The following is a 24,988-nucleotide window of genomic DNA, read 5'->3' on the forward strand; positions in this document are numbered from 1 at the left end:
TTGTCCATGGATTTATGAGTTTTGAACAGCGGTATACTACTGTTGCCTTTATTTGTATTCCTGTATTTCATTTTGTTTGTGTGCTTTGTTTACATGTTTTTTTTTGTTTCTCTTTAACTTTTTTGTAATGTTATAGTGATAAAGGTTATAACCCAATGTTGAATGCTATACCCCTATTTTGATATTTTAACCTATAATGTCTGTTTTTGTCACACAATGTTGTAAATATAATATATATTATCTGCATAAGAATATACCTGTATCAAGACAGGAATTTGACAGTTGTTATCCATTCTTTTGATGTGTTTGAGCTTTTGTTTTTCCTATTTGATTAGGGTATTTTCACTTTAACGTTTGCATTTTCATCGGAGTTCAGTTTTTTTTTGTGATTTCCTTTTTACATGTAAAATTGTAAGATGTGGGCCGATGAATGCCAACACGATCAGTTTGCACATTACATATGATTTGTAAAAACATTTCTTACTAAACAGAATTAATGACGGGTTATATTTTCTATACTTCTGTAGCATATACATATCGGTGAGGTATATACATTTGATAATTTAGAACATCGCCAGTTTGTCAGTTTTTTTAATTGTTAACAATTTTACTATAATTGTAAATTGAAAAGGATAACACCGTATTCACATTCATTTAAAGGAGTATTATTAAAATTAAAAAGTAAATAAACTTGAAGTTAATGTGCTCGTGTTAATGTATATATGAAAATGAAAATCTCTTTAGATGCACATTGACACTTGCATAATTACGTCAGTCTCTTTTCAAATTGAAATGCTAGGATTGACATCAATTGAATATTTTTGAAGCTAGATATCTCATTATATTTATTGAATAAAACTATAGTTCAAACATTTGAATATAAATTTTTCAGTGGATTATTGTAAACAACTTTTCATACTGTATATTATGGTATTTATTGCTTTTTGATTTCAATAAAACATTTTTTGTTGGTTGCATAATTTTGTTGATTTTCGGAAAGTTATTATAGAAGAGGGACAAAAGATACCAAAGGGACAGTCAAACTCATAAATCTAAAACAAACTGACAACGCCATGGATAAAAATGAAAAAGACAAACAGAAAAGAATAGTACACATGCCACAACATAGAAAACCCCACGAACCCCACCAAAAACTAGGGGTGATCTCAGATGCTCCGGAAGGGTAAGCAGATCCTGCCCCCTATGTGGCACCCGTCGTGTTGCTTATGTGATTACAAATTCGGTAAATAGTCTAAATCGGTTGGTCGCATGAAAGGGACGGGGATTATAGTTTCGACATAAGGAACATATCCGATATCATTTGTGAAACGGTTATTCCAAAACGGTCAACCAACTCGTGATGGCGTCCGTAAAATTTACGAAGGGATGATCTCAACTTCACCATTTGGAACTCTTAGTTTAATAGACTCCTTGTGAGCAGTTACCCTCTATCAAGAAAATCATGATAGGAAATGCAAGCACGGGAATATCGTATCATTTGGGAGATATATACCCCGTATGCAGGTGTTGCTGGAATATTGCTACTAAGAAATGGAAAGTTCACAATTGGAAAGTTGAAATCATCTCTTTTGTCGTAAAGTTTTGTTTTCAACCGACCCTCATTGTCCATTCTAGATGTAAGTCAAGATATGAAGCCTACTTAACTGTATCTGTAGTATTCTTTATCTCCAGTTCGATGGGATAGATGCGTTCCACATAGACACCAAATTTTGAATTGTTTAGTGAAAGAACATCATCTAAATACCGGAAAGTAGAGCTAAAGGAATTTGCTAACTTTTTATCTTTCTTCCTAAGAAGTTCCTGCATGAAGTAAGCCTCATAATAATAAAGAAACAAGTCTGCAAGTAGAGGGGCAAAGTTTGTTTCCATTGGAATGCCGACAGTCTGTCGAAAAACACGTCCTCCGAACGTAACAAATATGTTGTCAATCAAGAAATCAATCATCTTGATAATATCAATTTCAGATAATTTTTTGTTTGAATCAGAGTGATTCTTTACAAAGTAGGATTTATCCCTCCCTAAGACAGGATACTTGTATCTACGTTGGACTTTCTTTTTTATGCAGCTATGCAGCAAAGTAATTCCACCTCTTTCAATTTGTCTTTTAGTTTGGAATGTGGAATACTTGTGTAAAGAGTAGAAAAGTCAAATGTTTTAATACTGTAACACGATGAACGAGAGTTAGATTGTATGTACTCTAAAAGATCTTTGGAATTTTTAAGTATCCACATCTGATTCACGCCACCTCTAAAATAGGCAGTTTCACAATAACGTTGAAGCCCGTCTTTGATTGCTGATAAAAGTTATGTTAATAATTCAGAAAGAGGTTTCGTGGAGCACTTGGAAGACCAAGCAATATACCGTTGTTTTTAAGGACACGTATGTAGTTTAGGTATCCAATACAGTGATGGAAGATCCAGTTCTTCATCTTTGGTTGAAATTCCAAAGGAACAAAGAACAGACCAATGATTATCCAGGATTTCCTCTTTGATAAGTGTCGTGAGGGTATATGTTGAGTTTCCAACATTATAGACGTATGGCTATTGTAAATTTATGATGTAAAAACCCACGATGAACTTAGATTGAAATACATCTGGCCTTAGCGCTTTTGTAGAAATCTCTCATATCAAATAATACACTTTGATATATGATGATTTACTTTTACAAATTGTGACTTGGAAGGAGATATGTCTCATTGGCACTCATATCACATCTGCTTACATTAATAAAAGCAAAACATAACACATGATATATGGTTTAAAAGGAGTAGGTCCGGTAAGGACCCATTTTGACCTCCAATTTCAGGTTCATCTGACGAAAGATTTTGACCACTTTTTAAACACTAAAGTGTCTATTTCATTTGATTCAATTAGTTTATGTGAAAGATTTTAATTAATTCAGTCATTAAAAACGATTCGATTCAAGCTCAAATATGAAAAATCTACCAAATATGCAGAAACATGTCACTTTTCATATGGTTTTTGTCAAAAATGAAAGTTGCCGCATCCGTGTTCATCCTAAACCTTTATATATGTTATATATTATCATCAAATAGTTACATTAGATGTATGTTTCATTGTAATACTTTATTTTGATTGGCAAATTGCACATCACGCGCTTCATACAAAATGTACTTCGGTCATTGCTTTTACACCCCAATAAATTTACAAAAAGAAGCATTCAATTCTTTAATACAAATCACATATCAATATTAAGGATGAACACGAATGCGGCCACTTTCGTTTTACACGGAAAACGTCTAAAATTTAGCTAAAATGCTAGAATTGTAAATATTTCAGTAATTTAGCATAACTTAATGGTGCTAGTACCCGATATATGTGCATTGTATTGTCAAAAGCAGCACATATTTGTGCAGCAGAAGCATTCTACTGTGTTCAATAAATAACTAAAAGTTTACATTTTAACAATTTTGAAAAGCTGCTATATTTTGGGGCCAAAAAGGGGTCTTACTGAACCTACTCCTTTCTTAAACATTTTTACTATACGCAAATGAGTTTTAGTATATAGATATAGGAAGATGTGGTGTGAGTGCCAATGAGATAACTCTCCATCCAAAAAATAACCAAAGTAACCTATTATAGGTCAATGTACGGCCTTCAACACGGAGCCTTGGCTCACACCGAACAACAAGCTATCAAGGGCCCAAAATTACTAGTGTAAAACCATTCAAACGGGAAAACCAACGGTCTTATCTTTATAAAAAAAAAACGCGAAACGAGAAACACGTATACATTACATAAACAAACGACAACTACTGTACATCAGAAGCCTGACTTAGGACAGGTGCAAACAGTTGCAGCGGGATTAAACGTTTTGATGGTACAAAACCTACTCCCTTTTGTATCAGCATATACTATTTCTTTATATTCTTCCTAACCATTTTATGATCAACTGTTGTTTCCCCTTTGTTACGAAGGTTTTTAAAACTTTTAAAAAGAGAATTTGAAGGTTCAAAGCTTATATACGCTAGTACATTTTTATGTTATAAATTAAATCTACTTATAAGACATTGCATCATCAATTTACTATGCAAAAACAACGTCAGATAAAAAGTTAAATTCTAAGCTTGTATCAAACTAAGAAACCGGGGAAAGCAAGGTTAGTATAGCCTTTCAACCCACAAGGGTTAATATATAAAAAAGAAGATGTGGTATGATTGCCTATGAGACAACTATCCACAAAAGACCAAAATTACACAATATTAAAAACAAGGCCCATAGCGCATAGTCAGCTCTAAAAGGCCCCGATAAGACAATGTAAAACAATTCAAACGAGAAAACTAACGGCCTTATTTATGTTAAAAAATGAACGAAACACAAATATGTAACACATAAACAAACGACAACTACTGAATTACAGGCTCCTGATTTTGCTTGCCTTGGTTAGGTATTTTTTTGTACTGCAGCTAAAGTGATTATATTCATAGCCATTAAAATGATTTATTTTCTCAATTCACACTGGTCAACCGAAAATAAATTATTTATGTACTCTAGGCACCTTATTTTCTGACGACACCCTAATACCAACTACGAAAATAATACGCATATCTCAATTATTTGCAGTGAAATTATTTCTACATTTATACAGACAAATACCATTATAAAGACTGTACGGTGACCATATTTGAGTGTACAAAAAAACATGTCAGAAGCCGAGTGACCTAGAAACAGACAAACGTTTATCAAAAATGTCAGCAATTTATCCATCTTTTGCTCTTTCGGTTTTTCAACAACCGTGCGCTTAAAAGGGTCTCTCTGAAATTCCATAATTTGTGGCTGCAGAAGCAATGAAGGCCAAACAATTTTGCATCTTTACCAATAAAAGAACAAGTGACAACAATTTCTCTTGCACGTGTACTATATGACAATTTACCACTCATTTTTCTTAAAACAAATTTGTAATATTTAAAATATCCAAAATCGGAAAAATACATATTAGAAGTCAAAACCATGTCACATGCTTTTATGTAATCAAACAAAATTGCTACGAGACAATATAGTGTATTTGCGTAAGCTATATCAACGCTTTTTTTTTCCTGTAACAGTCTGTTTCGCTGCTAGAGATAACAAGTTCTAAATATTTGGTTTGAAAGCCAGGTTATTGGCCTTAATTGAACAAAGTTCACTATATCTCAAGAATCCTGCGTATGAAACCGTGCAAATAGATAATAATCGCAAATCTATAACATGTATAGGTGTCCTGGGATTACAAAATCTATTAAACAAAGTTTTTATAGTAATAACATATATGAGTTCTGTCTTCTGTATAGGTCTATTCAAAATTCTTTTCAAAGATTCGACTATACTATGAACTAAATCAGATTTTCAAGGATAAACTAAATTTGCTAACGTGTGTGCCCACTTTATACTATAGCAAGCCGTTTCAACTGAAATATAATGCATTACTGTCTGCATGAGATGTTGTAAATATAGGTTTACGTACAATTCACTTGCCGGTAGGATTGAATCTATTTCTGGATATTTTTGCGCCCAGGCTAAAAATCTTTCAAACCGTAAGCATACTTGGAAACGTTTGTATTTGCTCTCGAATCAATTACTATCGAACGCAAATGAGCAAAAGTGTTTTCAATTCTGAACTTTGTACAGGGTCACTGTTAATCCAAAATCCGGATGAAAAACATATCTGCAAAAAAAACCTTCTTTTAATTTATTTTTATAAGGAAAACATTTAATCAACTTAAACATATAGATATAATTACCTCTAATGGCCAGAGGTGGCCAGCCCAGTGACCAACTATCACCCAGTGGTGAACCAAAAAAAGGTCCAATGACTAAATAGAGTACATTTCAGAGGTCCCATGATCTAGTATACTACCAACGTAGGTCCGGTTGCACAGTGCATCTGTTTAAACATAGTCCAATTACCAGATGATACCATGTCAAATGACGCACGTTTTCTACAAAAAAGTTTTTAAACATTAGCATTTAGTTTTACTGCTGGAACTGTACCGGAAAATGTTCAGTTTGCAAATATTAAATTCAAGTTATGTCCAGGTACATAAATTATTTCGTTCTCATGCAATTCTAATACGGCTTCCACGTATTCCTTGTAACATACATTGTAATAAAACAGTAAAGGTCATTTTGTTATTTGAATTTGCCATATGATTATGGACTTTCCGAATTGATTTTCCTCTAAGTTCAGTATTGTTGTGGTTTTACTTTTTATGGTACTGAAGACCATCTAGGGAAAATCAAACTACCATTTGATCTGCATTTAACTGAATGGTTTATTGTATTCGATGCTAGCGAAACTGGAGGCCTATGTACTTACTAATTGTTTTCACAAGACCACTTACATGTGAAAGCATCAGCAGCTCATATACCACGCTTCTAATAACTCAAACTAAGTCTTATAGTTTTTCCGTTTTCAGTATTCGCAAATCTATTCAAACTGTGCTGGTCCCACATGAAATCAAGAAATCTAAAAAATTCAGGAGAAACACCCTAATCATCTACATCTACTATTTGCTTAATAAATCAGCTTTTTTATTTTGATCCAGAGGAATCTAAAGTACGTGTTAAGAAATTTTATGTAAACACAAATATGAAAAATGTCTTATGTTAAGTTCTGTAACTTGGGCAATTTACTGCCTTTCCTAACAGAATTTTGATTGTCTGTATGTACTGTAACCTTACTATTTATAAGTACTTTATTAAAAGATGTTAACCATATTTGCATTGCTTTTATCTCTCTTCATGTCGATCTTCTAAAATTATTATGATTTAACAACATCATGAACATCTTCTGAAAAACATAAGCTGAATCTGAGACAAAGCCACTAGCGCCTGTGTCACTCGCATACAAAAATACATGAAAATCTGAATAAATATTAAACAATTCAGTTGGTTTAAGCTACAAAATATTCTCTTGTCAACTCTTCAATACAATCTGTGAAAGGAAACAAAATTACTAATTGATTCCAATGCTCACGTTCATTGATCATTGAGAAAATATTTCTAGTCATAATCTGTTTTACCTTACCAATAGCAGGTTTTAATGAGACAATCTTACCGCAACATCTGGCTAAATCTCTGATTTTAACTCTTGAACATGTTTGTTATAAATAGCATAACAGAACAATATCACTTAATATTTTGTTTGGAACTGAAAGTTTTTCCGATTTCAAATCCCAGTGAACATCTAACCAGTATATATGTTGCGATGGGTTCCAATTGCACTTTTTTTCATTAGATACACACCATAAATCAATAAGATATGTTTTTAAAACTTGAGTAAATATATAACCACTGTTCTCGGATGGTAGTACCGTAAAATTATAAAACTTGTTTTTACATTGAAACCTTAATATTGTCTGCTGACCCTAAAGTACATGATCTTCAATTGCCGAATCTACACATTTTTCATGCATGAAAGCAGATTTATTATTATTCTAGCCGGGTTTTGAATTATCGGCTATCCGGATCAGCTTGTTACGCTTCTTAAGTATTTGAACCCACTCTTCAAGAAGCTTCGTAGCTCTAGCGGGCCTTTTACTGTCAGTATACTCCATAGCTCTTTCAATACTGTCTGTTATGTCAGATTTCAATTCAAATTGTATTCCGTTACCTTTGAAAAGATACGTGGTCTCAACCTTCTTCCCCTTCTTAGTCACACTGTGAGTTTTGTCGTCCAGGTTTTTTTCGATACAAACAATCTTGCTGTCAATGTAAGTCTTGAACAAGGAAAACAAATCTGCATTTGTTACGTCCTCGTTGAAATTTCTGTCTGGTTCAACGGACTCCTTACTGAGTACTTCAATGTCAGACATTATAAATTCTCCTATACACAAATACACGTACACACTACTCGTTAGATGGTCTCCAACCTTGTCGATAACTTTTCTCGTGCACGAATTTAGATACTAACGAAACTTCTTTCTCTACTATTATTAAATTAGCTTTTCACCTGAACTCGCAAATTCATACGCCTGTCGTACCTAAATAAACAGTATTTACTGTAAGAAAACAATGCATGAATTGGCGATTATTTTAGGGAAAAAAGAGTCAATGTATTCCACTGGTTGATTGATGTACTAATTAATAATATATAAATACTGTAATAAAGGGCCTGTGCATAAATATATACATGTGTTAATGTATACTTATTTTGCACTTTGTCAAAATTTTTTTTTACATGGCAATGTATATGATAATCTTATTCTGAATAAATAAGTAGATTTTATCAAAGGACAACCATTCATCTGTTCACAACAACTAAAAAAAATAAAAATACCTGACATGCAACACAACCACTTGACTGAAAATGTTATGTGGTTTAATAATTTTGTCTAAACTTATTAAAAACGTGAAATCACAAAAATACAGAACTCCGAGGATAATTCAAATAAGAAAGTTCTTAATCAAATGGCAAAATCAAGCGAATGGAAAACAACTGTCATATTTAGGGTATAAATATTTTCTTATGTACACAGGCAAATTTACGTGAATTTCACCTCAAACGAGCTTATACGTGACACTCACGTGAAATCAGTTTTTGTGAGTTTCATGTGCATCTAATGTGAAGATCATGTGAATTTCACATCAAAATCACGTAAAAAATTTCACGTGAAATTCACATGAATTTTTAAAATAGAGTATTTCAAATAACATCTGAATTTTCAAATTTAATCAAAATCATGAAAAGCATCATTTTTGTTGTAAATTTCACATGAAATTCATGTGAAAAAATTCACATCAGATTCATGTGAATATCAATTCACGTGAAATTCACATGAAAATTTTCACGTGCGTTTCATGTATAAGCTCAATTGAGGTGAATCCCACGTTAAATGTTTCATGTGAATTTCATGTGAGATTCAAATGAAATTCATATGATCAAATTTTGCCTGTGTAGACAAAGGAAGAACAAACCTGGTTTTTAATGCTAACTCAACCTCTCACTTGTATAATCGTCGCATCAAATTCCATTATATTGACAACGATGTGTAAACAAAACAAACGGACATAATAGGTAAAAATGTCAAAAATAGGGGTACATCAGTCAACATTGTGTTATAATCTTAATGACTTAATTAATCACTATAGAAAAAAAAATGTAGTAAATAATTCCAAAATGTCATCAAGACCCAGCATAATATAAAAAAAAATAAAAGACAAGAATACAAAATTTTACCATAGGATAACACAATGACGGGATGTATAAGTACCGAGACACGTTATATATGCATCAAAGAAACTTAAAACGGGCAAATAGGCAAAGCATATTAGAAAAAACGGAAGACAAGAATAAAAAAAAATGTATTGTATAACAGCTCAATAACGGTAAATATGCTGTGTACATTTTATTATTTTGTACAGGCTATAATTGTACAAAAACTTAATACAAGACATTACTTGTATGATGCCATCATACAGGTTATTATTTGAATAAATATAATTGTACAAGTAATTACCTGTACATATTTTGTGGAGAAAAAGATAATAATTTGAACAACTAACTATCTTTTGTATTTTTGAAATTTATATAGTATTTGCTTTTCTGTTCTTATTTTCAAGTGTTTATTAGTATTGCTTTTGTTTAAAGACGAACGAAGGACGCAAAGTAATAACATAAGATTACGAGATATCTTGTTCAAATTTAGCTAACCAGTTTGATGCCACGTAAATACGTAGTTCTGGTGCAAAGTGACATAGTCGTAAAAAGCAAATATGAATTGTTACCCTTCATTCATTTATTTTCAAACATACATCATGACAAAAAGTTGCATACGTAATACCATGCATTGGAAACACAAGTCAAGCCTAATAGATTAAAAATGATATGTGTTTGCACAAGACATGGAAGCATGGCATCTTGATTCACACAATAAGTCAATTTTTTGGATTTAAATTTGCCTGTCTTACAGCCACTCATACAGCTGTAGTGAACATAATCTAGGCCACAATTTGAAGAAAGCAATTATAATGCTTTCCTAACGTTAATATAAAAAAGAAGAACTATCCACAAAAGAACAAAAATGACACAAACATTTACTACTATAGGTCACCGTACGGCCTTCAACAATGAGCAAAGCCAATACCGCATAGTCAGCTATAAAAGGCCCCGATAAGACAATGTAAAACAGTTCAAACGAGAAAACTAACGGCCTTATTTATGTAAAAAAATTAACGAAAAACAAATATGTAACACATAAACAAACGACAACCACTGAATAACGGGCTCATAACTTGGGACAGGCACATACATAAATAATGTGGCGGGGTAAAATATGTTAGAAACCCCAGTGTTCTCTGGTATGTCCAATATTGTCAATTCCTTTTTTTTTTTTTAATCTTTTCGATTTGATTTCGACTCATCAAACCAAACATGATTCCAACTTTTGTACCTATTTTATTTCCATTTACTGCAATATTAAGCACAACACCTTTGATGTTTTTACAGTCCATTGGACCGCGGTCTACTCTTTGTACTAGTATTATGACCTTGTCTCCAATATATATTTTTTTATCTTCTTTTGGGAGAAGACAACATCTCATCAGCCTGTTTTTGTTGCCCTGACAGGGCTCGTTTTCTCGAACGTATTATTTTGAAATTTGTGTCCGTTTCAACATTAGGTTCAGTTCTCGCACTAGTTGTAAAACTTATTTTAGTTTCAGTGTTTGTGTCAAGATCAGTTTCGTCTCAATGTGTGTGTCAATATCGGTTTCTATTTCAGTGTTTGTGTCCATATCAGTTTCCATTTCAGTGTTTGTGTCCATATCAGTTTCCATTTCAGTGTTTGTGTCAAGATCGGTAACTGTTTCAGTGTTTGTGTCAAGATCGGTAACTGTTTCAGTGTTTGTGTCAAGATCATTTTCCATTTCAGGGTTTGTGTCAAGATCGGTTTCTGTCTCAGTATTTGTGTCAAGATCGGGTTCTGTCTCAGTATTTGTGTCAAGATCAGTTTCTGTCTCAGTGTTTGTGTCAAGATTAGTTTCTGTCTCAGTGTTTGTGTCAAGATCAGTTTCTGTCTCAGTATTTGTGTCAAGATCAGTTTCTGTCTCAGTATTTGTGTCAAGATCAGTTTCTGTCTCAGTATTTGTGTCAAGATCAGTTTCTGTTTCAGTATTTGTGTCAAGATCGGGTTCTGTCTCAGTATTTGTGTCAAGATCAATTTCTGTCTCAGTATTTGTGTCAAGATCAGTTTCTGTCTCAGTATTTGTGTCAAGATCAGTTTCTGTCTCAGTGTTTGTGTCTAGATCAGTTTCTGTCTCAATGTTTGTTCTGATATTGTTGTCACTAGTACTTGTTGTCAATGAAATTAAATCTTCAGTGTCTTGAATGTCAAGTAATTCTTTTGGAAGGGCTGACGATGACAAGGCAACTTGATGGACACATCCTAATCAAGCTGTAAAAGGCAACTGATCTATCGTTCTATGGCGTGACCTGCGGGAAAAAAATTAAATCATAGAATGATTTTAAAAAATAATCAGGGAATACCAATAATTCAAATCAAACAACAACAACAACAACTTGAATCGTATGTTAGTTTTCTGCTTAAGTCAGTTTGATATGATCTACTTGTGACTAGTCAATGATATTTTGTATGAAGTTGCATTAACATCAGTACATATCTGTTTAACGACTTTTGTGAGATCCTGTATTGAATTATTGGTAATTTTCAATGTTGATTTTTCTGCTGAAGTTACTTTGATATGTACTAATTACCGATGGGTGATCTTGTGTATAAAGTTGCAATACTATCAGTACATTTCAGTTTATTGATAAATTCTAGCCACTGTCAACGAAATTATGGTCTGGCAACATTGTATCAATAAGCAATGATGCTTTCCATCAGATTTCGTTTCTAAATTTTAGGTGAACAGGCGAGACATATCTCTGTGTCAACCATTTATTTAGAAATATTCTATATTATATTTTAAAATGTTACTTTGTTTTGCTGTTATTATTAAACAAAAATTAAATGATTTTTTTCTTTTAATTATTTCTTTGAAAAAATATATACCTGTTTTTATCGACCAGTGTGAGTAGTTGTTCTCGTAGGTCCAAGAAATCGTCATTTTTTTTAATGTAAGCGTTTGCTCTTTCGAGTGTTCTACCATGCATTATATTCAGCTCTTGCCAAAGAAGTTTAAGTTCTTTAATTACATTAGCCGTGAATTCCTTTCAGTTCCCTCCACTCCCATTTCAATTTAATAAAACAAAACTCAACACATAAGTTATTGATAAATATCAATTTCCAAAATATATAAATGCACCAGTCACTTCCCAAACAGAATGTAATTGCGAGATCGAATTCAGTACTTTTGATTAATTAGAAATTTAACAATTCCCTCCATTCCCATGTCGATGTAATAAAACAAAACTCAACACATAAGTATTTATAATCATATTGTGGCATAAATAAACATTTACAATCATACATATGTCATAAAAAATTTCTCATTGAAAATCCATATAATTATAAATATCAATTTCCAAAATATATAAATGCACCAAACCAACGGCCACTATAAAGTGTTCAGTGTTAAAGAAAACACTACATTATGATGTAAACATACCTGATAATACAAACAATAACTACTGGAATCCTGCCAACTAATATAGGTTTACAGGTAAACCAGATGTAGAAGTAATGGTCTAGCCCTGCTTTTTTGACCATCATCTTCTAAAAAATAAAATAAAAAATCACAAAGTAGCTTGACCAAAAAATACATGTAAATACAATATTCTATAATTACAAATGATTAACTACATCTATAAAAAGTTTCGTATAACTGAAACGCCAAAATAACTTAAATGTAATCTATTTTTACAAAACATTTACCCTTTACAAATAGACCCTGGTTGCTGAACAAAATGCTTATAAGTTTTAACAAATAAAATATGTTTCTTCAAGGTTAATATAACCAAAGCTTTATTACAATCTATTACAATTTGTTTAGTGTCATCAAAATATATGGGTCTTGACAAAATTGCTGAAACTGTAATTTACTAGGTAAACCATGAAGTTAGCGTGTCATGAATTGACCAGTAAACTATTTGAAATGACCAAGGAATATAAAATTTACCTGAAGTGAACAGGTATTTTTATAAATGTTTGTACAAACAGGTAACGAGAAATGTCGAAAGGTAACGAGAAATGTCGAAAGGTAACGAGTAATGTCGAAAGCATTCGAGATGGAATTAAGTATTTTAATCAATTAAAAATTTACTCATTATCACTTTGCAGCATATGTGGAGCTCCCTAAAAGTAAAAAAAGGCCGTGCGTTGGTAAGCCTCTCAGCTGCTCCTTTAAAGGTCACAGTACACTAAATTTGGTTACGTAGTCCTGGTAGTGCATAATCCACTTTTACTCTTCATCTGGACATGACTGATTTAAAAAAAGTCTACTTGATAACGGGAATTAAAGTTTGTAGAAGTGTTAGGACGAACAACTAATTAGGTGCTTTCAGATGGACTTTTTTCAAATACACAGTTCACACATCTGAATGAAAAGTATGATAATTTATCTGCTGATATTGACAAATTGTTTTTAACTCCTTATATTTTCTGTTCATGCCTCCATGACCGACAACTCACAAATGTGCAGTTCTAATAATCTACTGTACAATAGTATATTATTTCGTCACATTTGCGAATGCGTTTTTTCAATGCCTGCTACACTCAAAACATCATATTGACTTAAGAAACATCTTTGAAGAGCAGTCTTTTTGGAACTTATGTTTGCTTCCTTTATTACCAATAGTCTCTGTATCTTTCACGTGTATATATTGAATTATTAGAAGATTTATTGTCATCACACAATTTAATTATTTCATCATAAAATTTCTTTTCTATATTGCTTTCCATCTTAACACTTTAGTTTTGACTACTGAAATGAACAGTTTTGCTTATATATTTGAAATATAAAATGTACTCACATATTGAGAGTTTATACCTTTAGGCTAAGTTATGAATTACATGTTAAAAGTTATTATCTTTTTCTCAGTAAAAATTGTACTAGTAATTACTTGTATACTTGTATTTGTACAAGTAATAACTTGTATGTTGGCATAACCTGTACAAAATAATAACATCTAAATGGCATATATATGTACAGAGACACGTCATATGTATCAAAGAAGCACAACAAGGCACATGAACAAAATATATTAGCAAAAATGAAAGACAAGACTACGAGCATTATCATAGAACAATAACAGGATATAAAAGTAACGTCAAATGAATATCAACAAAAACAGACTAAACATAAAAGTAATATTAATAAACATATATATAAAAAAATAGTATAAAACGTCAGTACCCCGAATCTAAACTTCAAGACCATCTTGTATAATTAGTATTAATTTATGAAGTTGACACGGAATGTTTATCAACAATGTCGATGAACCTTTTTAGAAAAATTACAAGACGTTCACTGATATACTCCTGGTTTATCAACTTTCTTCTCAGACACTTGTGACGTTTTACAAACTCTGAGTAAAATTACAAGCTCTTGAATATCGAATAAGTTTGAAAATGTATATCTCATATGGAGGTGAAGTTGGTGTATTGCTACTGAGGAAGAAAAATTGATAATTTTAAAATTAAAATCGTCTCGTTTGCCGTAGATTATTGTATAGAGATGACCTTGTATGTCAAATTCGAGAAATATGTCTAAAATTGAGGTGGAGGAAGTCGACTCTGTTGTTACTGTAATTGCAAGTTTTAGGGTATATATCAAAGGAATACAATCAGAAAATGAAAAGAACCTTCATCTGCTATTGTAATTATATGTCAAGCGTGCCTAGTGCATAAAACTATACACATGCAATGTCTTCAATAATATTTGTGTATTGAATCGAATTCATTTATTTGAAGTTAAGATACTGTTTTGAAATAAAAGAAATAAAGCAAACAAATAATATAATACCATACTATTCACGATCCGAGTGCGACACTTGACTACCGAACCTTTTTTTTTTATGTCATCGACGTATCGGGGAGTATTACATTTTACAATTGTACGTCTCTACGTCCTTGCGTCCAAGAAATATTTTCGTTCACTTATTTTTAGTTTGCATCATCCAAGTGTTAGAGCATCATCAATGTTAATTTGTGAAATTTAATGACCCGGCTTCTTTGAAATTCCTGTTTTGACAAGTGTTTGAAGGATCTCCGATATGTACGAAAATAAGAAGAGGTCGACAAGAAGAAGCGCATATTTCGTTCCCATGGGATTGACTACAATTTGTTGAACAAGTCTACCTCCAACTAAAATAGATATATTGTCAAAAGAAAACTTGCTACGTTTATTTACGCTCTTTCTTTGAACGCTACTTGGATATGTGTAATAGTTTATTGGCTTTTTTGAAATTTGTCTGTCTTTGACCTTGTCTTTGACCTTGTCTGTGACCTTGTCTTTGAGCTTGTCGGTTACTGAAGTTTGTGATTGTATGTCTATGATTTCATATTAATGACAAATGAAAAAATAATAGCGTAGAATGAATATAAAATCTACCTATGTTATTAAAATCATGATATCTTTTTTTCTGCACTCAACATGCTTAATGTTCATATGGACCCTTCGGCTTCACTTCCAATTTTACTCTGAGTACAGACAAACCTGTGCATCTGGAAAAAGATAAATAAAACTAAAATATATAGTATGTTTTAAAAAATTCAAAACTTAACTGGATTTTGCAGTCCACATGAACCTTGATAGAAAAAATATTATAAGCTGTCTGTGTCAATAAATCCCTAAGAATATAAAACCGAAAAATATTCCTGTGCAGCCGGCATAATTATATATTGTTATCATCATTACAATTTTTCTATATACAACTCTAGCAATAAATAGTTTGATTTAAATATTGAAACTTCATATTTCATGATTTAAAATGTATTTAAATTGTGTGTTTATTTTTAACCAGGAAGTGTGCTTATTTTGTTAACAGCGCCACGTAGTGTATAAATCATCATACATCACACAGGTGTTTTACTGTTGTCTTCAAGAACCAGAATTACAAGTTAAACAGTAGAACCGTCGTGGTTTTATTCTTAATTAGAAGCTTAACGAAAATTAATCAGGTATGTAATCTAATTTTGTAATATTTTTTTTTATGAAGAACTAAACTAGCTTAGGTAGATACCGTTAAAACCGAAAGTAAATATTTTATCAATCCTTTGTTAATTCCGTTTATGTTAAGATAGTCACATGTTACTTTAAAAGTATTCTCTTTTGTAAATAAATTAATTTGGTTTCAAATGGATATCTTTCTTTTTCTGATTCTTCTTTATGTAATCGATATTCAGGCAAAAATCACTGTTAAGAAAGTGCGAATCATATCTATGTTAGAAAAGTGCGAATCGATAAATGATCGATATCGCTTATTGTAGGGTATATATTTTACTTTTATAAAATATAGGTAGATTGTAGTTATTAGAAAAGAGGGTCGAAAAATACCAGTGGGACAGTCAAACTTTCAACTGACAACGCCATGACTAAAACAGAGACATAATATCAGACAAATAACAGAACACAATACACATGATACACAAAATAGAAAACTAAAAACAAAGTAACACAAACCCGACCAAACATTTGGGGTGATCTCAGGTGGTCCAAAAGGGTGAGCAAATCCTGCTCCACAATATCAAATGTTCGGAATGTTATACACAATGGTTAGTACCACAATATACAGATATACTTTGATTTGCGTAGTGAATACATTACAATTAGCATTATTAGGAAAACGATCAAATCATTAGACTATGCTTATTGCCAATTCTACTAGGTAAATTATGTCTCTCGTCTATTTTATTCCTTTTCTGTTCTGGTTGAAAGACAATAACAATCAAAACCAAGGAGTAAACAAAGTCTCACAAAACCAAACGACATTTACATCAACAGTTATAAATAATAAATAAGAAACAACACGAACTCCAATAAAAAATGGGAGTAAAATCAGGTGTTCCAGAAGGATAAGCATTTCCTGCACCGTATACGGCCCCCGTCGTGTTATTACTTTGTTCAGTTCGGTAATGATGAAAAGTTAATATGACTGAGGAACATCATCACCCCATATTTATTGGTATTTGTACAATGTAGTTATAAGAAGATGTGGAATGAGTTTTCATTAGCCTGATTAGACAACTTTCCATCCAAGTCACAATTTGTAATAGTAAACCATTATAGGTCAATGCACGGTCTTCATCACTTACATGTATGCATGTTTGAGTTTTTGTGTATTTAATGTCGCATTTGAATATACTGAACATCTCAAAATTTGACTATGGATGGTTTGACTCTGGTAGTTTTAGTCATATATCATTTCGATTAATTACAAGTTGCGTTTTAAAAAAAAATGAGATTAAGTTTAAATTCTAGATTGTCAAATGTTAATTGCTTAAACTGCTTGGAAAAACTTGTATACAATACAGAACATGAAGAAAAATCTTTTGATTTAGAGTATAATAAAACCACACCTCTCCTTTTTTTAGAAGTTTTCTTATGGCATCGGCTAGTTTATGTGATCCTTGTTCCGAAGCTGACAAGTCTTCAACAGCAACAAAGTATTGCTCTGACTGTGAAGAAAGACTTTGTACAGACTGTGATGAATCACATTGCAGGTTCAAAGCCTTCAAATCTCACCATGTTATCGACCTGTCGTCAATCGGATCCAATAAACTTATGCCTGCGATTAAAAACTGCAATGTCCATTCAGAGATGCTTTTGGATTATTACTGCACAGATCATGATATCGTTTGCTGTAGAGCCTGCATATCTAATGAACACAGGCTTTGTCAGAACGTTCTCCCATTGGAACTTGCCTCGAATGATGTTAGAAAGTCTGCACTGTTTAACGATGTTATGGAAGACATAACGCATCTTATTACAACATTGAATGCTTTAGACAATAACAGACAGTCAAACTTACAATCAATGGAGGAATCCAAATCAACAATAACTAAGAAGATCCGAGCAGTGAAATCCAAATTTTTGAAACAAATTGACGATTTGGAGCGTGAATTAACGACCACTTTGTCATCTCTCCAACGAAAACATGAAATGGAAATCAACAAACAAAAGCAAGAAATATCGCAAGTCTTGGTCAATGTTATAGAAAATAAAAACGAGATGGATTTTTTGAGAGATCATGGATCTAAGAATCAGCTCTTTGTATTCCTTCGCCAACAAGTAACAAATATTCATAGCGCCGAGGCCAAGATTCAGCAGATAGTATCCGATTCACAAGAATTCAATATAACCTTTGACGAAAAGAAAGATGGTAAGCTTGAGTCTTTCGGGTCACTGTTAGAGTATGTCCAACCATGTCAAGTTCAATACAAACCAAAGAAATTTCAACAAGCCCAGATAAAGGCAGAACCAATGAAAAATATTCTAGGGTTTGAGAAGGATACAGTATTAAAATTTAATACTGATGTGGTAAAAAGTTTTTTGAGTGTATCAGTTACAGATGATAATAAGCTCCTCATTACTAGTACAGCATCATCCGATACCAAACTGTATGTTTACAGAGATTGTAAAGATTATGAGACAGAGATAACATTTTCCTCCAAACCTCGTTGTGTTGATGTGATACCTGGTACCAATAGAGCTGTTGCTACCCTACCAAACGAAGAGTCTATACAATTTATGAATACGACAACAATGACAAAGTCCGACAAAGTCAACATGGGATTTAGATGTTATGGTATTGCTGCTGGACGTGACAGAATCTACGTTGGTGGTACAGGTGGTACTATCAAAGCATTATACACTAATGGAATAATACTTAAAACAATTCGACAAAGATCTGAGGATATTTACATCATGGTATATAATGATGTACATGATCAGTTGATTGTAAGATGTCATAACAAACTCCTTTGTATCAAAGTAGATGGAACACTAGTTTACAGTAAGGACGTTTCAAGTACAGCAGGTGTAACACTTGATCGACAGAGGAACATTTATTTTGGTGGTTTTGAGACCAACAATACACAAAGAATGTCACCAGATGGAGAAAATTGTGAAGAAATGCTGAACAGAAACAATGACATTAACCATCCGGGTGGAATGTGTTTTAACAATGACTTCACAAAACTATTTGTTATTAATAACTGTTACACGTCCGTATGTGTATATAAATGCAAGTACTTGTAAGAAACTTGAAAACTTAAAATCGACTTTTTATAGCATTGTGTTATTCACATGTACAAAGTCAAAATATATTGTTTGTTTGTTTGTTTGTTTTTTTTGTTTGTTTAATTTTTGAAGAAGAAAATAAAAACATAGTTTAAAATTCCATTTTATAATGTCGTCTGGCGTGTCGTAATTTTAAAGGAATGCGTAGAAAATTGATGTATATTTCAAAACCTCAATACGTCATGCACTAGCAAATCCAAATCCATGTTTGTTGTTTGATATAGGCAAAAGTAGTACTCATTTCCGCTCAATATATTTAAAATAGTACTAAAATTTTAAATTAGAAAGTATAGTCCTCTGGATTATTATATAGTATCTGTTGTATGTCATGTTTGGTGTACACTCTTATATTGTGCATCCCACAGATTGTGTATTATACAGATATCTAAAACTATGACCGGTCTTCACTCTTTCCTAATGAATTCGAACATTATCTCACGGTAACTTTCAAAAATTTGAATGTATGAATTCTTTTTAAACATAGTTCCTAAATGAAATAAACATTATAGTTATCGAAAAACCTGTAATTATGGTGATATATGGACAGCCCTTAGGACGATGGTATTGACCGCGACAGCGATAATGACCTCGCATTTGGCTCAGTCATTATCGTTGTCTCAGTCAATACCACGGTCCTGTGGGTAGTCTATATATCACGATATTGACCAGTTTTTCAATAACTATTATTTAATTACTTTTCAATAAATAGGATGAACACGAATGCGGCCACTTTAGTTTTACACGAAACCGTCTAAAATGTAATTAAAATGCGGGAATTGTGAAGATTTCAGTACTTTGGCATGACTTAATGGTGGTAATACCCGATATATGTGCATTGTCCTATCAAAAATAACCCATATTTATGTAGAAGAAGCATTCTACTGTCCAATAAATAACTAAAAGTTTACATTTTAACAATTTTGTAAAGCTGCTAAAAAGGGGCTTACTGGACCTACTCCTTAAAACTGTTCACTAGACTTTTAACGCTAATTTTTGAATTTTTGGGTTTACAACTTTCTTTGTCAATAAATCTATACAGATCTGAATCGCTAAATACTTTAATATCTCGCCAATTCTATTAAACTCTTGTTTTAAATCAAAATTCCTGTTCTTATTATATCCTATAATTTGGTGTATTGAAAAGTTTCCTACTGTATTAATAACATGCGAATATATTAAACTACGACCTTTCATTTATTTGATTTGGTTTTTATCTGTGTGTTGTCGGTAGAAATCTACCTAGGACGTATTAATTCACATGTTATACTAATACGTCATACATTGAATTTCTTACATTAGGGAGGAATAACATATGATTTTCAAAAACTTTCATAGCAAAAATTCGAATTTTGTTTGTTTTCCTAAAACTGTAACCCTGATCTAAAAAAAAACACGGGAAAGTTTGTAAGATACTTTTGTTGTTCTTTTTTTTATGACGATGTAATTTATGTTAACCTTGTTTCAGTCGAATTAAATATATTTTCAAAAGCATTTTCTAATTCGCATAACTATAACATATAATAATATTCTTAATACTAGTATATGTTTTGGTTTGAAACGAATATGTTTTGCTTCAATTCATCTTTATATAACATACATGTTAATTGAGCCACTGTTTGGAAAGTGCGAAGCGTTTGTACGGTCTATATTGTTTGTTGTAGGGTAACGTATTATAGTTTTCTCGAATAAAGGGTGATTATTAAATTCTGATTAATAGTTGCTAGTAGATCTTTGTTGATTTATGTATTATTGTCATTTTGTTTAGCTTCTTTGGTTACCTTTTCTGACATTGGACTCGGACTTCTATTAAACTAAGTTTTATTGTGCGTATTGTTGTGTGTTTGTTATTTCTGCATTGGCTAGAGTAATAGGGGATGGGTTGAGATAAAACAACAAAAAAATGTTAAACCCCGCCGCATTTTTGCACCTGTTCCAAGTCATCTATTATACATTTTGGAGTTTAGCATGACGTCCATTATCACTGAACTAATTAACATATTTTCTTAGGGGCCAGGTGGAGCACGCCTACGGGTGTGGGAGTTTCGTGTTGCTTTAAAAATCCATTGGTGGCCTTCGACTGTTGACTACTCTTTGGTTGGGTTGTTTGTTGTCTCTTTGACACATTCTCCATTTCCATTCTTCATTTTATTGTTTTGTATATCATTGATTGACAGTGTGGACTTTGTAAAATGCAGCAACATTGTGATGAATTTACGTTCTCCTGGTATAAACCACCCATCAATGTAGACATAAAACCAATACTTGCACCAAATAAACAAGTATAATCAATACTTGTACCAAATATCCAAATATAACCAATACTTGTACCAAATATCCAAGTATATATGTATACACTCTGAATATAAACGCCATAAAAGGCTATAATAAATACAAAAGACTTTGTAAAGTGGATTGTCGCACGACAACGCCGATGCTCTATATTTAATAAGAAATAAACACAATTCATACATATATCTAAACATATAGTATATATAACTCAAACATCAGTATCAAACAAAAAACTCTCCATATAAAAAGCTTAATAAACTTTTAACTAGAATTAAAATTTACCAAGAAAATTCGACTGTTCAGATTGACGATGTCGTGCTGAATGATTACATAGGCAATAAAATACTGCGAAAATAATTTTGAAGCGGGAAAACATAACGCCCTCTATGCTACATATGATGAAACACCCAGGAGAAATTAATTTCACTCTAATGCACTGCCCGTTTAAACGAATGAAATTATAATTCTCCTGGTATAAACCACCCATCAATGTAGACATAAAACAAATACTTGCACCAAATAAACAAGTATAATCAATACTTGTACCAAATATACAAATATAAACAATACTTGTACCAAATATCCAAGTATATATGTACAGTCGGGGCACTTAGCGAACTCCATAATATTATGGAATTGGCTAAATTTGACTGCTTTATGAAAAGCCATAATATTATGAGATTAAATAATATTTCCAGTAATATTATGTGTGTCCATAATTTTGAATATTATTGAATTTCATAATTATGCATGAAAAAATAAAATTTGATGTGTCCGAAAAACAATGTTTTGGGTACTCCTAACAAGTTCCGTAATTTATTAATCTTGAAATGCTATTTTTATGATCATCTATTGATTATATTCATCCGACAATTGTCGCCTTTCTCGCGTCATATTTAAAATGCTTTCGTCTTCAATGTCTTTTATCTAGATCAGTATTTTGTACAGGGAGACAAATCGTGTCGTCTTATAAGCCATATTTTTGTTAAGTGTATTATCGTTCCTTAAACAATGAATAAATCGTGTTTTAGAAAATAAATGTAGAAAATAAGTGTGTCAGTTGACCTCGTTTTCAATACATAAGTTTTATCAAGGGGAAATGTTATAAAAAAATAGTACACATCCTTCAGACGTCTTTATAAATTATAAATGACTATGTACACAATAGGTATAGAAACACATTACTTTCACGTGTTTATATGTCTTGATTTGACGAAATTTAATTAATGGTCAGATCCACAAAAACTCATTACATGCAATTGTTATTGTTTCAAATTCAGTTTATGTTGCAGACCGTTTTAATGTTGCTTATGTGTATTTGTGTATATTGGGTAAGGTGGGTACATTAATTCGAATACACATGCATACAACGTATTTTTTCTGTCACCATCAAATTTGAAATGTTTCTTTTCAAATCCTTTAAAAATAAAATTGTGTCTGTAAAAGAAAAGTCTCTTGTGTTGTCTTACATGTAAATAAAAATTACATCTTAGAATAAAAATCGAGACATCAAGACAGAATTTAAATCATAATCTATAAACATAGGCAGGTAGAAATTAGATATTTATTTTGATGTATTACCAATAAATATTTATTTCGACGTCGGTCAATATTTGATGATAGATACACCTGAGTATTTAAAACAGCACTATGACATATAAAATTGAGAATGGAAATGGGGAATGTGTCAAAGAGACAACAACCCGACCAAATTAAAAAAACACAACAGCAGAAGGTCATTGTTATTTTCCTACATAACACGTTGCATATCAAAATTCAGTTATTGTCCATTTCACTTCTATATATCTGCAGAAAAAAATTCTTAAAAAATTAAAATAACATATTGGTTCTTGAGAACCACAAAATTAATTTATATACAAGTATAAAAACAGCAGAAGAAATAAATTGTAAATATTAAACTATTTCCATTCGAAGCAAGGTCATATGTAATACAATATTATTTAGTTCAGCAGTATCATTAATTGGTAAGAAACAGATGACATAATTTACGTTTGATATGAAAATTTATACACATTGCAGAATGAACTCATAATATTAATGCCTAGTTGAAATTATATCACAACGTACTAATGGGAGTGCAACCTGCCAAAATAATCTTTTGGAAATAAATTAAGATATAAGTACTGTATGAAATGTGGATGATGACTTATACATGACGACATTTATAATAGACTTTTATTTTTGTTTGTTAATATATAATATTAAAATCAAAAAAAAAATTCTATTTCTATTTATCCAAATTTATTCGTTGACTTCTTTACACATCATACTAGTCAAAACACGAAGTTTGTTAGTCAACATATAATATAGAATAATATAAATAAATATATTAAATATTTATAATATAGAGATTTGAACACTCCGAACAAATATCAATCACTACGTGTTAATCGCAATTCATTGAATGGTAAATCAGTTGATTCAAACAATAAAATATAATATAAAAGCTACGAGAAATGTTGTATAAAGGTTTAAAAATTGTTCTATTATCTCGGCTAATATTCTAAAACTATAACACCTGTATTCCTTAATTTCCGAATTAAGTAGTATTTTTTTTTTATTGAGAGTAATGACTTATTGCTCCGGATTCACAATAATATGTCCGAGTAGGACGTCATGTCTAATTACATAAAATTGAGATCGAAATAGGGAATATATGTAAAAGAGACAACTCCAGCCAGAGACAACAGACTGACACTTTGTGAACTAGCAAGACTTGAATCCTGGTGAACATTTCAAACTAGTAAAAAGCCGGGTTGATATGGTATTATCGTGTTTTGTCGTAAGGAAACTTTTTTTCTCCAATTTAAGTTTAAACGAGTGAATTCATATAAGATATATGACGACGTCCCATTGAATTGCTTTAAACTAATACAATAATAAATTACATATATGAATGTTACTACCTATTAAGTTTACAAAAATGTCGCGCTTACAAAATACTAAATCAATATAACCACTCTCTGTGAAAGATGGGCGACAGATTCCAGAGGGACAGTCAAACTTATAAATCGAAAATAAACTGACAAGGCTATGGCTAAAAAAGAAAAGACAAACATTCAAATAATAGAACCCAATACACAACACAAAAAGGTAAAAACTGAGCAACACGAACCCCATCGAAAACTGTGATATCAGGTGATCCGGAAGGGTATGCTGATCCTGATCCACATGTGGCACCCGTCGTGTTGCTCATGTTATTACAAACCCGGTAAATACTTTATTTCGGTATGTCATATACGTGAAAAGGAAAGGGGATTTTAGTTATGAAATAAGGAACATATCCGATATCATCTGTAAAACGGTTAATCCATAACTATCATTTATCATCTACAAAATACCACATTTAATAACATGCATACTCTATCGACACCATTCAAACTCTCGTTAATGGTCATCTTTGAAAAACTAAAGCTAATGATTGAAGAGTTTTGAAGAAGGCTTATTTTCTTTGGTAA

The 24,988-nt window shown here is 31.8% G+C and overlaps 1 long non-coding RNA gene across 1 annotated transcript in view; it reads left to right on the forward strand.

The window, feature by feature from the left end:
- Nucleotides 1-15,940: 15,940 nt before the first annotated feature.
- Nucleotides 15,941-24,988, forward strand: part of LOC143076629 (uncharacterized) — a 145,436-nt gene continuing 136,388 nt past the window's right edge. Inside the window, exon 1 of the long non-coding RNA XR_012978728.1 lies at nucleotides 15,941-16,099. This is a non-coding gene — a long non-coding RNA (uncharacterized LOC143076629). The remainder of the gene's footprint in view (nucleotides 16,100-24,988) is intronic.

This window comes from Mytilus galloprovincialis, chromosome 5 (genome assembly GCF_965363235.1).
Source record: "Mytilus galloprovincialis chromosome 5, xbMytGall1.hap1.1, whole genome shotgun sequence".
Lineage (NCBI taxonomy): Eukaryota > Metazoa > Mollusca > Bivalvia > Mytilida > Mytilidae > Mytilus > Mytilus galloprovincialis.